Source organism: Carcharodon carcharias, chromosome 11, assembly GCF_017639515.1.
Source record: "Carcharodon carcharias isolate sCarCar2 chromosome 11, sCarCar2.pri, whole genome shotgun sequence".
Lineage (NCBI taxonomy): Eukaryota > Metazoa > Chordata > Chondrichthyes > Lamniformes > Lamnidae > Carcharodon > Carcharodon carcharias.
The window spans coordinates 118724333-118737890 of NC_054477.1; positions in this window are offsets into that span (position 1 = coordinate 118724333).

Genomic DNA, 13558 nt, shown 5'->3' on the forward strand with positions numbered 1-13558 from the left:
GACAGAAACCCTGAGCACAGTCTGAAGAGAGGTTTAGATACCGAAACCCTGAGCACAGGCTGAAGAAAGAGGTAGAGACTGAAACACGGAGCACAGGCAGAAGTGAGGGTTAGAGACTGAAACCCTGAGCACAGTCTGAAGAAAGGGGTAGAGACTGAAGCACGGAACACAGGCTGAAGAAAGGGGTAGAGAATGAAACCCCAAGCACAGGCTGAAGAAAGGGGTTGAGCCAGAAACCCTAAGCACAGGCTGAAGAGAGGGGAAGAGACTGAAACCCAGAGCACACGCTGTAGAAAGGGGTTGAGACAGAAACCCTGAGCACAGGCTGAAGAGAGGGGAAGAGACTGAAACCCAGAGCACAGGCTGAAGAGAGGGATAGAGACTGAAACCCTGAGCACAGGCTGAAGAACGGGTTGCGACTGAAACCCTGAGCACCGGCTGAAGAGATGGGTAGAGATTGAAACCCTGAGCACAGGCTGTAGAAAGGGGTTGAGACAGAAACCCTGAGCACAATCTGAAGAGAGGGATAGATACCGAAACCCTGAGCACAGGCTGAAGAAAGAGGTAGAGACTGAAACACGGAGCACAGGCTGTAGAGAGGGTTAGAAACTGACACCTTGATAACCGGCTGAAGAGAGGGGTAGAGACTGAAACCCTGAGCACAGGCTGAAGAGAGGGGTAGAGACTGACATCCCGAGCACAGGGTGAAGAAAGGGGTACAGACTGAAACCTTGAGCACAGGCTGAAAAAAGAAGTTGAGACTAAAACCCTGAACACAGGCAGAAGAAAGGGGTAGAGACTGGAACACAGTCAGGCTGAAGAGAGGGGTAGAGACTGAAACCCTGAGCACAGGCTGAAGAACGGGTTGAGACTGAAAACCTAGCACAGCCTGAAGAAAAGGGCTAAAGTCTGAAACCCTGAGCACAGGCTGTAGAAAGGGCTTGAGACAGAAACACTGAGCACAGGGTGAAGAAAGGGGTAAAGACTGAAACCCTGAGCACAGGCTGAAAAAAGAGGGTAGGGACTAAAACCCTGAACACAGGCTGAAGAAAGGGGTAGAGTCTGAAACCCTGAGCACAGGCTGTAGAAAGGGGTTGAGACGGAAACCCTGAGCACAGGCTGAAGAAAGGGGTAGAATCTGAAACCCTGAGCACAGGCTGTAGAAAGAGGTTGAGACAGAAACCCTGAGCACAGGCAGAAGAGAGGGGAAGAGACTGAAACCCAGAGCACAGGCTGAAGAGAGGGATAGAGACTGAAACCCTGAGCACAGGCTGAAAAAAGAGGTAGGGACTAAAACCCTGAACACAGGCTGAAGAAAGGGGTAGAGTCTGAAACCCTGAGCACAGGCTGTAGAAAGGGGTTGAGACGGAAACCCTGAGCACAGGCTGAAGAACAGGGTAGAATCTGAAACCCTGAGCACAGGCTGTAGAAAGAGGTTGAGACAGAAACCCTGAGCACAGGCAGAAGAGAGGGGAAGAGACTGAAACCCAGAGCACAGGCTGAAGAGAGGGATGGAGACTGAAACCCTGAGCACAGGCTGAAGAACGGGTTGCGACTGAAACCCTGAGCACCGGCTGAAGAGAGTGGTAGAGACTGAAACACTGAGCACTGGCTGAAGAGAGGGTTGAGACTGAAGCCCTGAGCAAAGGCGGTAGAAATGGGTTGAGACAGAAACCTGAGCGCAGGCTGAAGAGAGGGGAAGAGATTGAAAACCAGAGCACAGGCTGAAAAGAGGGATAGAGACTGAAACCCTGAGCACAGGCTGAAGAGAGGGGTAGAGACTGAAACCCAGAGCACAGGCTGAAGAGAGGGTTAGAGACTGAAACCCTGAGCACAGGCTGAAGAACGGGTTGCGACTGAAACCCTGAGCACCGGCTGAAGACATGGGTTGAGACTGAAATCCTCAGCACAGGCTGTAGAAAGGGGTTGAGACAGAAACCCTGAGCACAGTCTGAAGAGAGGGATAGATACCGAAACCCTGAGCACAGGCTGAAGAAAGAGGTAGAGACTGAAACACGGAGCACAGGCTGTAGAGAGGGGTAGAAACTGACACCTTGATCACCGGCTGAAGAGAGGGGTAGAGACTGAAACCCTGAGCACAGGCTGAAGAGAGGGGTAGAGACTGAAACCCTGAGCACAGGGTGAAGAAAGGGGTACAGACTGAAACATTGAGCACAGGCTGAAAAAAGAAGTTGAGACTAAAACCCTGAACACAGGCAGAAGAAAGGGGTAGAGACTGGAACACAGTCAGGCTGAAGAGAGGGGTAGAGACTGAAACCCTGAGCACAGGCTGAAGAACGGGTTGAGACTGAAAACCTGAGCACAGGCTGAAGAAAGGGCTAAAGTCTGAAACCCTGAGCACAGGCTGTAGAAAGGGCTTGAGACAGAAACACTGAGCACAGGATGAAGAAAGGGGTAAAGACTGAAACCCTGAGCACAGGCTGAAAAAAGAGGTAGGGACTAAAACCCTGAACACAGGCTGAAGAGAGGGGAAGAGACTGAAACCCAGAGCACAGGCTGAAGAGAGGGATAGAGACTGAAACCCTGAGCACAGGCTGAAGAACGGGTTGCGACTGAAACCCTGAGCACCGGCTGAAGAGAGTGGTAGAGACTGAAACACTGAGCACTGGCTGAAGAGAGGGTTGAGACTGAAGCCCTGAGCAAAGGCTGTAGAAATGGGTTGAGACAGAAACCTGAGCGCAGGCTGAAGAGAGGGGAAGAGACTGAAAACCAGAGCACAGGCTGAAGAGAGGGATAGAGACTGAAACCCTGAGCACAGGCTGAAGAAAGAGGTAGAGACTGAAACACGGAGCGCAGGCTAAAGAAAGTGGTAGAGAGTGAAACCCTGAGCACCGGCTGAAGAGAGGGGTAGAGACTGAAACCCTGAGCACAGGCTGAAGAACGGGTTTAGACTGTAACCCTGAGCACAGACTGAAGAAAGTGGTAGAGACTGAAAGCCTGAGCACAGGCTGTAGAAAGGGGTTGAGGCAGAAACCCTGAGCACAGGCTGAAAAGAGGGGAAGAGACTGAAGCCCAGATGACAGGCTGAAGTACAGGTTGAGACTGAAACCCTGAGCACAGGCAGAAGTGAGGGTTAGAGACTGAAACCCTGAGCACAGTCTGAAGAAAGGGGTAGAGACTGAAGCATGGAACACAGGCTGAAGAAAGGGGTAGAGAATGAAACCCCAAGCAGAGGGTGAAGAAAGGGGTAGACACTGAAACCCTGAACACAGGCTGAAGAGAGGGATACATTCTGAAATCCTGAGCACAGGCCGAAGAGAGGGGAAGAGACTGAAACCCAGAGCACCGGCTGAAGAACGGGTTGAGACTGAATCCCTGAGCACAGACTGAAGAGAGGGGTTGAGAATGAAAACCTGAGCACGGGCTGAAGAATGGGTTGAGACTGAAATCCTGAGCACAGGCTAAAGAGAGGGGTAGAGAATGAAACATTGAGCACAGGCTGAGAAAGTGATAGAGACTGAAATGCTGAACACAGGCTGAAGAGAGGGTTAGAGACTGAAGCCCTGAGTACAGGCTGAAGGACAGGTTGAGACTGAAACCCTGAGCACAGTCTGAAGAAAGGGGTAGAGTCTAAAACCCTGAGCACACGCTGAAGAAAGGGATTGAGACAGAAACCCATAGCACAGGCTGAAGAGAGGGGTAGAGACTGAAACCCAGAGCACAGGCTGAAGAGAGGGGTAGAGACTGAAACCGAGAGCACAGGCTGAAGAGAGGGGTAGAGACTGAAACCCTGAGCACAAGCTGAAAAAAGAGGTAGAGACTAAAACCCTGAACACAGGCTGAAGAGAGGTGTAGAGTCTGAAACCCTGAGCACAGGCTGTAGAAAGAGTTGAGACAGAAACCCTGAGCACAGTCTGAAGAGAGGGGAAGAGACTGAAAGCCAGAGCACAGGCTGAATAGAGGGATAGAGACTGAAACCCTGAGTACAGGCTGAAGAACGGGTTGCGACTGAAACCCTGAGCACCGGCTGAAGAGAGGGGTAGAGACTGAAACACTGAGCACTGGCTGAAGAGAGGGGTAGAGACTGAAGCCCTGAGCACAGGCTGTAGAAATGGGTTGAGACAGAAACCTGAGCACAGGCTGAAGAAAGGGTTAGAGTCTGAAACCCTGAGCACATGCTGTATAAAGGGGTTGAGACGGAAACCCTGAGCAGAGACTGAAGAGAGGGTTAGAGACTGAAACCCTGAGCACAAGCTGAAGAAAGAGGTCGAGACTGAAACACGGAGCAGAGGCTGAAGAGAGGGGTAGAGACTGAAACCCTGAGCACTGGCTGAAGAGAGGGCGAGAGACTGAAACCCTGAGCACAGGCTGTAGAAAGTGGTTGAGACAGAAACCTAAGCTCAGGTTGAAGAGAGGGGAAGAGACTGAAACCCAGAGCACAGGCTGAAGAGAGGGATAGAGACTGAAGCCCTGAGCACAGGCTGATGAAAGGGGTAGAGACTGAAACCCTGAGCACTGGCTGAAGAGAGGTTTAGAGACTGAAACCCAGAGCACAGGCTGAAGAGAGGGATAGAGACTGAAACCCTGAGCACAGGCTGAAGAAAGAGGTAGAGACTGAAACACGGAGCACAGGCTAAAGACAGTGGTAGAGACTGAAACCCTGAGCACCGGCTGAAGAGAGGGGTAGAGACTGAAACCCTGAGCACAGGCTGAAGAACGGGTTTAGACTGTAACCCTGAGCACAGACTGAAGAAAGTGGTAGAGACTGAAACCCTGAGCACAGGCTGAAGAACGGGTTGAGACTGAAACCCTGAGCACAGGCTGTGGAAAGGGGTTGAGGCAGAAACCCTGAGCACAGGTTGAAAAGAGGGGAAGAGACTGAAGCCCAGATGACAGGCTGAAGTACAGGTTGAGACTGAAACCCTGAGCACAGGCAGAAGTGAGGGTTAGAGACTGAAACCCTGAGCACAGTCTGAAGAAAGGGGTAGAGACTGAAGCACGGAACACAGGCTGTAGAACGGGGTAGAGAATGAAACCCCAAGCACAGGCTGAAAAAAGGGGTTTAGCCAGAAACCCTAAGCACAGGCTGAAGAGAGGGGAAGAGACTGAAACCCAGAGCACACGCTGTAGAAAGGGTTTGAGACAGAAACCCTGAGCACAGGCTGAAGAGAGGGGATAGAGACTGAAACCCTGAGCACAGGCTGAAGAACGGGTTGCGACTGAAACCCTGTGCACTGGCTGAAGAGATGGGTTGAGACTGAAACCCTCAGCACAGGCTGTAGAAAGGGGTTGAGACAGAAACCCTGAGCACAGTCTGAAGAGAGGTTTAGATACCGAAACCCTGAGCACAGGCTGAAGAAAGAGGTAGAGACTGAAACACGGAGCACAGGCAGAAGTGAGGGTTAGAGACTGAAACCCTGAGCACAGTCTGAAGAAAGGGGTAGAGACTGAAGCACGGAACACAGGCTGAAGAAAGGGGTAGAGAATGAAACCCCAAGCACAGGCTGAAGAAAGGGGTTGAGCCAGAAACCCTAAGCACAGGCTGAAGAGAGGGGAAGAGACTGAAACCCAGAGCACACGCTGTAGAAAGGGGTTGAGACAGAAACCCTGAGCACAGGCTGAAGAGAGGGGAAGAGACTGAAACCCTGAGCACAGGCTGAAGAACGGGTTGCGACTGAAACCCTGAGCACCGGCTGAAGAGATGGGTTGAGACTGAAACCCTCAGCACAGGCTGTAGAAAGGGGTTGAGACAGAAACCCTGAGCACAGTCTGAAGAGAGGGATAGATACCAAAACTCTGAACACAGGCTGAAGAAAGAGGTAGAGACTGAAACACGGAGCACAGGCTGTAGAGAGTGGTAGAAACTGACACCTTGATCACCGGCTGAAGAGAGGGGTAGAGACTGAAACCCTGAGCACAGGCTGAAGAGAGGGGTAGAGACTGACACCCCGAGCACAGGGTGAAGAAAGGGGTACAGACTGAAACCTTGAGCACAGGCTGAAAAAAGAAGTTGAGACTAAAACCCTGAACACAGGCAGAAGAAAGGGGTAGAGACTGGAACACAGTCAGGCTGAAGAGAGGGGTAGAGACTGAAACCCTGAGCACAGGCTGAAGAACGGGTTGAGACTGAAAACCTGAGCACAGGCTGAAGAAAGGGCTAAAGTCTGAAACCCTGAGCACAGGCTGTAGAAAGGGCTTGAGACAGAAACACTGAGCACAGGGTGAAGAAAGGGGTAAAGACTGAAACCCTGAGCACAGGCTGAAAAAAGAGGTAGGGACTAAAACCCTGAACACAGGCTAAAGAAAGGGGTAGAGTCTGAAACCCTGAGCACAGGCTGTAGAAAGGGGTTGAGACGGAAACCCTGAGCACAGGCTGAAGAAAGGGGTAGAATCTGAAACCCTGAGCACAGGCTGTAGAAAGAGGTTGAGACAGAAACCCTGAGCACAGGCAGAAGAGAGGGGAAGAGACTGAAACCCAGAGCACAGGCTGAAGAGAGGGATAGAGACTGAAACCCTGAGCACAGGCTGAAGAACGGGTTGCGACTGAAACGCTGAGCACCGGCTGAAGAGAGTGGTAGAGACTGATACACTGAGCACTGGCTGAAGAGAGGGTTGAGACTGAAGCCCTGAGCAAAGGCGGTAGAAATGGGTTGAGACAGAAACCTGAGCGCAGGCTGAAGAGAGGGGAAGAGATTGAAAACCAGAGCACAGGCTGAAAAGAGGGATAGAGACTGAAACCCTGAGCACAGGCTGAAGAGAGGGGAAGAGACTGAAACCCAGAGCACAGGCTGAAGAGAGGGATAGAGACTGAAACCCTGAGCACAGGCTGAAGAACGGGTTGCGACTGAAACCCTGAGCACCGGCTGAAGACATGGGTTGAGACTGAAATCCTCAGCACAGGCTGTAGAAAGGGGTTGAGACAGAAACCCTGAGCACAGTCTGAAGAGAGGGATAGATACCGAAACCCTGAGCACAGGCTGAAGAAAGAGGTAGAGACTGAAACACGGAGCACAGGCTGTAGAGAGGGGTAGAAACTGACACCTTGATCACCGGCTGAAGAGAGGGGTAGAGACTGAAACCCTGAGCACAGGCTGAAGAGAGGGGTAGAGACTGAAACCCTGAGCACAGGGTGAAGAAAGGGGTACAGACTGAAACATTGAGCACAGGCTGAAAAAAGAAGTTGAGACTAAAACCCTGAACACAGGCAGAAGAAAGGGGTAGAGACTGGAACACAGTCAGGCTGAAGAGAGGGGTAGAGACTGAAACCCTGAGCACAGGCTGAAGAACGGGTTGAGACTGAAAACCTGAGCACAGGCTGAAGAAAGGGCTAAAGTCTGAAACCCTGAGCACAGGCTGTAGAAAGGGCTTGAGACAGAAACACTGAGCACAGGATGAAGAAAGGGGTAAAGACTGAAACCCTGAGCACAGGCTGAAAAAAGAGGTAGGGACTAAAACCCTGAACACAGGCTGAAGAGAGGGGAAGAGACTGAAACCCAGAGCACAGGCTGAAGAGAGGGATAGAGACTGAAACCCTGAGCACAGGCTGAAGAACGGGTTGCGACTGAAACCCTGAGCACCGGCTGAAGAGAGTGGTAGAGACTGAAACACTGAGCACAGGCTGAAGAGAGGGTTGAGACTGAAGCCCTGAGCAAAGGCTGTAGAAATGGGTTGAGACAGAAACCTGAGCGCAGGCTGAAGAGAGGGGAAGAGACTGAAAACCAGAGCACAGGCTGAAGAGAGGGATAGAGACTGAAACCCTGAGCACAGGCTGAAGAAAGAGGTAGAGACTGAAACACGGAGCGCAGGCTAAAGAAAGTGGTAGAGAGTGAAACCCTGAGCACCGGCTGAAGAGAGGGGTAGAGACTGAAACCCTGAGCACAGGCTGAAGAACGGGTTTAGACTGTAACCCTGAGCACAGACTGAAGAAAGTGGTAGAGACTGAAAGCCTGAGCACAGGCTGTAGAAAGGGGTTGAGGCAGAAACCCTGAGCACAGGCTGAAAAGAGGGGAAGAGACTGAATCCCAGATGACAGGCTGAAGTACAGGTTGAGACTGAAACCCTGAGCACAGGCAGAAGTGAGGGTTAGAGACTGAAACCCTGAGCACAGTCTGAAGAAAGGGGTAGAGACTGAAGCATGGAACACAGGCTGAAGAAAGGGGTAGAGAATGAAACCCCAAGCACAGGGTGAAGAAAGGGGTAGACACTGAAACCCTGAACACAGGCTGAAGAGAGGGATACATTCTGAAATCCTGAGCACAGGCCGAAGAGAGGGGAAGAGACTGAAACCCAGAGCACCGGCTGAAGAACGGGTTGAGACTGAATCCCTGAGCACAGACTGAAGAGAGGGGTTGAGAATGAAAACCTGAGCACGGGCTGAAGAATGGGTTGAGACTGAAATCCTGAGCACAGGCTAAAGAGAGGGGTAGAGAATGAAACATTGAGCACAGGCTGAAGAAAGTGATAGAGACTGAAATGCTGAACACAGGCTGAAGAGAGGGTTAGAGACTGAAGCCCTGAGTACAGGCTGAAGGACAGGTTGAGACTGAAACCCTGAGCACAGTCTGAAGAAAGGGGTAGAGTCTAAAACCCTGAGCACACGCTGAAGAAAGGGATTGAGACAGAAACCCATAGCACAGGCTGAAGAGAGGGGTAGAGACTGAAACCCAGAGCACAGGCTGAAGAGAGGGGTAGAGACTGAAACCGAGAGCACAGGCTGAAGAGAGGGGTAGAGACTGAAACCCTGAGCACAAGCTGAAAAAAGAGGTAGAGACTAAAACCCTGAACACAGGCTGAAGAGAGGTGTAGAGTCTGAAACCCTGAGCACAGGCTGTAGAAAGAGTTGAGACAGAAACCCTGAGCACAGTCTGAAGAGAGGGGAAGAGACTGAAAGCCAGAGCACAGGCTGAATAGAGGGATAGAGACTGAAACCCTGAGTACAGGCTGAAGAACGGGTTGCGACTGAAACCCTGAGCACCGGCTGAAGAGAGGGGTAGAGACTGAAACACTGAGCACTGGCTGAAGAGAGGGGTAGAGACTGAAGCCCTGAGCACAGGCTGTAGAAATGGGTTGAGACAGAAACCTGAGCACAGGCTGAAGAAAGGGTTAGAGTCTGAAACCCTGAGCACATGCTGTATAAAGGGGTTGAGACGGAAACCCTGAGCAGAGACTGAAGAGAGGGTTAGAGACTGAAACCCTGAGCACAAGCTGAAGAAAGAGGTCGAGACTGAAACACGGAGCAGAGGCTGAAGAGAGGGGTAGAGACTGAAACCCTGAGCACTGGCTGAAGAGAGGGCGAGAGACTGAAACCCTGAGCACAGGCTGTAGAAAGTGGTTGAGACAGAAACCTAAGCTCAGGTTGAAGAGAGGGGAAGAGACTGAAACCCAGAGCACAGGCTGAAGAGAGGGATAGAGACTGAAGCCCTGAGCACAGGCTGATGAAAGGGGTAGAGACTGAAACCCTGAGCACTGGCTGAAGAGAGGTTTAGAGACTGAAACCCAGAGCACTGGCTGAAGAGAGGGATAGAGACTGAAACCCTGAGCACAGGCTGAAGAAAGAGGTAGAGACTGAAACACGGAGCACAGGCTAAAGACAGTGGTAGAGACTGAAACCCTGAGCACCGGCTGAAGAGAGGGGTAGAGACTGAAACCCTGAGCACAGGCTGAAGAACGGGTTTAGACTGTAACCCTGAGCACAGACTGAAGAAAGTGGTAGAGACTGAAACCCTGAGCACAGGCTGAAGAACGGGTTGAGACTGAAACCCTGAGCACAGGCTGTGGAAAGGGGTTGAGGCAGAAACCCTGAGCACAGGTTGAAAAGAGGGGAAGAGACTGAAGCCCAGATGACAGGCTGAAGTACAGGTTGAGACTGAAACCCTGAGCACAGGCAGAAGTGAGGGTTAGAGACTGAAACCCTGAGCACAGTCTGAAGAAAGGGGTAGAGACTGAAGCACGGAACACAGGCTGTAGAACGGGGTAGAGAATGAAACCCCAAGCACAGGCTGAAAAAAGGGGTTTAGCCAGAAACCCTAAGCACAGGCTGAAGAGAGGGGAAGAGACTGAAACCCAGAGCACACGCTGTAGAAAGGGTTTGAGACAGAAACCCTGAGCACAGGCTGAAGAGAGGGGATAGAGACTGAAACCCTGAGCACAGGCTGAAGAACGGGTTGCGACTGAAACCCTGTGCACTGGCTGAAGAGATGGGTTGAGACTGAAACCCTCAGCACAGGCTGTAGAAAGGGGTTGAGACAGAAACCCTGAGCACAGTCTGAAGAGAGGTTTAGATACCGAAACCCTGAGCACAGGCTGAAGAAAGAGGTAGAGACTGAAACACGGAGCACAGGCAGAAGTGAGGGTTAGAGACTGAAACCCTGAGCACAGTCTGAAGAAAGGGGTAGAGACTGAAGCACGGAACACAGGCTGAAGAAAGGGGTAGAGAATGAAACCCCAAGCACAGGCTGAAGAAAGGGGTTGAGCCAGAAACCCTAAGCACAGGCTGAAGAGAGGGGAAGAGACTGAAACCCAGAGCACACGCTGTAGAAAGGGGTTGAGACAGAAACCCTGAGCACAGGCTGAAGAGAGGGGAAGAGACTGAAACCCAGAGCACAGGCTGAAGAGAGGGATAGAGACTGAAACCCTGAGCACAGGCTGAAGAACGGGTTGCGACTGAAACCCTGAGCACCGGCTGAAGAGATGGGTTGAGACTGAAACCCTCAGCACAGGCTGAAGAGAGGGGAAGAGACAGAAACCCTGAGCACAGTCTGAAGAGAGGGATAGATACCAAAACCCTGAACACAGGCTGAAGAAAGAGGTAGAGACTGAAACACGGAGCACAGGCTGTAGAGAGTGGTAGAAACTGACACCTTGATCACCGGCTGAAGAGAGGGGTAGAGACTGAAACCCTGAGCACAGGCTGAAGAGAGGGGTAGAGACTGACACCCCGAGCACAGGGTGAAGAAAGGGGTACAGACTGAAACCTTGAGCACAGGCTGAAAAAAGAAGTTGAGACTAAAACCCTGAACACAGGCAGAAGAAAGGGGTAGAGACTGGAACACAGTCAGGCTGAAGAGAGGGGTAGAGACTGAAACCCTGAGCACAGGCTGAAGAACGGATTGAGACTGAAAACCTGAGCACAGGCTGAAGAAAGGGCTAAAGTCTGAAACCCTGAGCACAGGCTGTAGAAAGGGCTTGAGACAGAAACACTGAGCACAGGGTGAAGAAAGGGGTAAAGACTGAAACCCTGAGCACAGGCTGAAAAAAGAGGTAGGGACTAAAACCCTGAACACAGGCTAAAGAAAGGGGTAGAGTCTGAAACCCTGAGCACAGGCTGTAGAAAGGGGTTGAGACGGAAACCCTGAGCACAGGCTGAAGAAAGGGGTAGAATCTGAAACCCTGAGCACAGGCTGTAGAAAGAGGTTGAGACAGAAACCCTGAGCACAGGCTGAAGAGAGGGGAAGAGACTGAAACCCAGAGCACAGGCTGAAGAGAGGGATAGAGACTGAAACCCTGAGCACAAGCTGAAGAACGGGTTGCGACTGAAACCCTGAGCACCGGCTGAAGAGAGTGGTAGAGACTGAAACACTGAGCACTGGCTGAAGAGAGGGTTGAGACTGAAGCCCTGAGCAAAGGCTGTAGAAATGGGTTGAGACAGAAACCTGAGCGCAGGCTGAAGAGAGGGGAAGAGACTGAAAACCAGAGCCCAGGCTGAAGAGAGGGATAGAGACTGAAACCCACAGCACAGGCTGAAGAGAGGTGTAGAGACTGAAACCCTGAGTACAGACTTAAAAACAGGTTGAGACTGAAACCGTGAGCACAGGCTGAAGAGAAGGGTACAGACTGACACCCCGAGCACAGGGTGAAGAAAGGGGTACAGACTGAAACCCTGAGTACAGGCTGAAAAAGGAGGTAGAGACTAAAACCCTGAACACAAGCTGAAGAGAGGGGTAGAGACTGAAGCCCTGAGTATAGGCTGAAGGACTGGTTGAGCCTGAAACCCTGAGCACAGGCTGAAGAGAGGGTTAGAGACTGAAACCCTGAGCGCAGGCTGAAGAGGGGGGTAGAGAATGAAACCCTGAGTACAGACTGAAGAACAGGTTGAGACTGAAACCCTGAGCACAGGCTGAAGAGATGGGTAGTGACTGAAACCCTGTGCAAAGGCTGTAGAGAAGGGTAGAGACTGACACCCCGAGCACAGGGTGAAGAAAGGGGTACAGACTGAAACCCTGAGCACAGCCTGAAAAAAGAGGTAGAGATTAAAACCCTGAACACAGGCAGAAGAGAGGGGTGGAGACTGAAGCTCTGAGTATAGGCTGAAGGATTGGTTGAGCCTGAAACCCTGAGCACAGGCTGAAGAGAAGGGTAGAGACTGACACCCCAAGTGCAGGGTGAAGAAAGGGGTACAGACTGAAACCCTGAGCACGGGCTGAAAGAAGAGGTAGAGACTAAAACCCTGAACACAGGCAGAAGAGAGGGTTAGACACTGAAGCCCTGAGTATAGGCTGAAGGACTGGTTGAGCCTGAAACCCTGAGCACAGGCTGAAGAGAGGGTTAGACTGAAACCCTGAGCACAGGCTGAAGAACGGGTGGTGACTGAAAACCTGAGCACAGGCTGAAGAGAGGGGTAGAGACTGACACCCCGAGCACAGGGTGAAGAAAGGGGTACAGACTGAAACCTTGTGCACAGGCTGAAAAAAGTGGTAGAGACTAAAACCCTGAACACAGGCAGAACAGAGGGGTAGAGACTGAAACACTGAGTCAGGCTGAAGAAAGGGGTAGAGTCTGAAACCCTGAGCACATGCTGTATAAAGGGGTTGAGACAGAAACACTGAGCACAGGCTGAAGAGAGGGTTAGAGGCTGAAACCCTGAGCACAAGCTGAAGAAAGAGGTAGAGACTGAAACACGGAGCACAGGCTGAAGAAAGGGGTAGAGACTGAAACCCTGAGCACTGGCTGAAGAGAGGGATACATTCTGAAATCCTGAGCACAGGCCAAACAGAGGGGAAGAGACTGAAACCCAGAGCACCAGCTGAAGAACGGGTTGAGACTGAATCCCTGAGCACAGACTGAAGAGAGGGGTTGAGAATGAAAACCTGAGCACGGGCTGAAGAACGGGTTGAGACTGAAATGCTGAGCAGAGGCTAAAGAGAGGGGTAGAGAATGAAACTTTGAGCACAGGCTGAAGAAAGTGATAGAGACTGAAATGCTGAACAAAGGCTGAAGAGAGGGTTAGAGACTGAAGCCCTGAGTAAAGGCTGAAGGACAGGTTGAGACTGAAACCCTGAGCACAGGCTGAAGAAAGGGGTAGAGTCTAAAACCCTGAGCACACGCTGAATAAAGTGATTGAGACAGAAACCCATTGCACAGGCTGAAGAGAGGGGTAGAGACTGAAACCCAGAGCACAGGCTGAAGAGAGGCGTAGAGACTGAAACCGAGAGCACAGGCTGAAGAGAGGGGTAGAGAATGAACCCCTGAGCACAAGCTGAAATAAGAGGTAGAGACTAAAACCCTGAACACAGGCTGAAGAGAGGTTTAGAGTCTGAAACCCTGAGCACAGGCTGTAGAAAGAGGGTGAGACAGAAACCCTGAGCACAGGCTGAAGAGA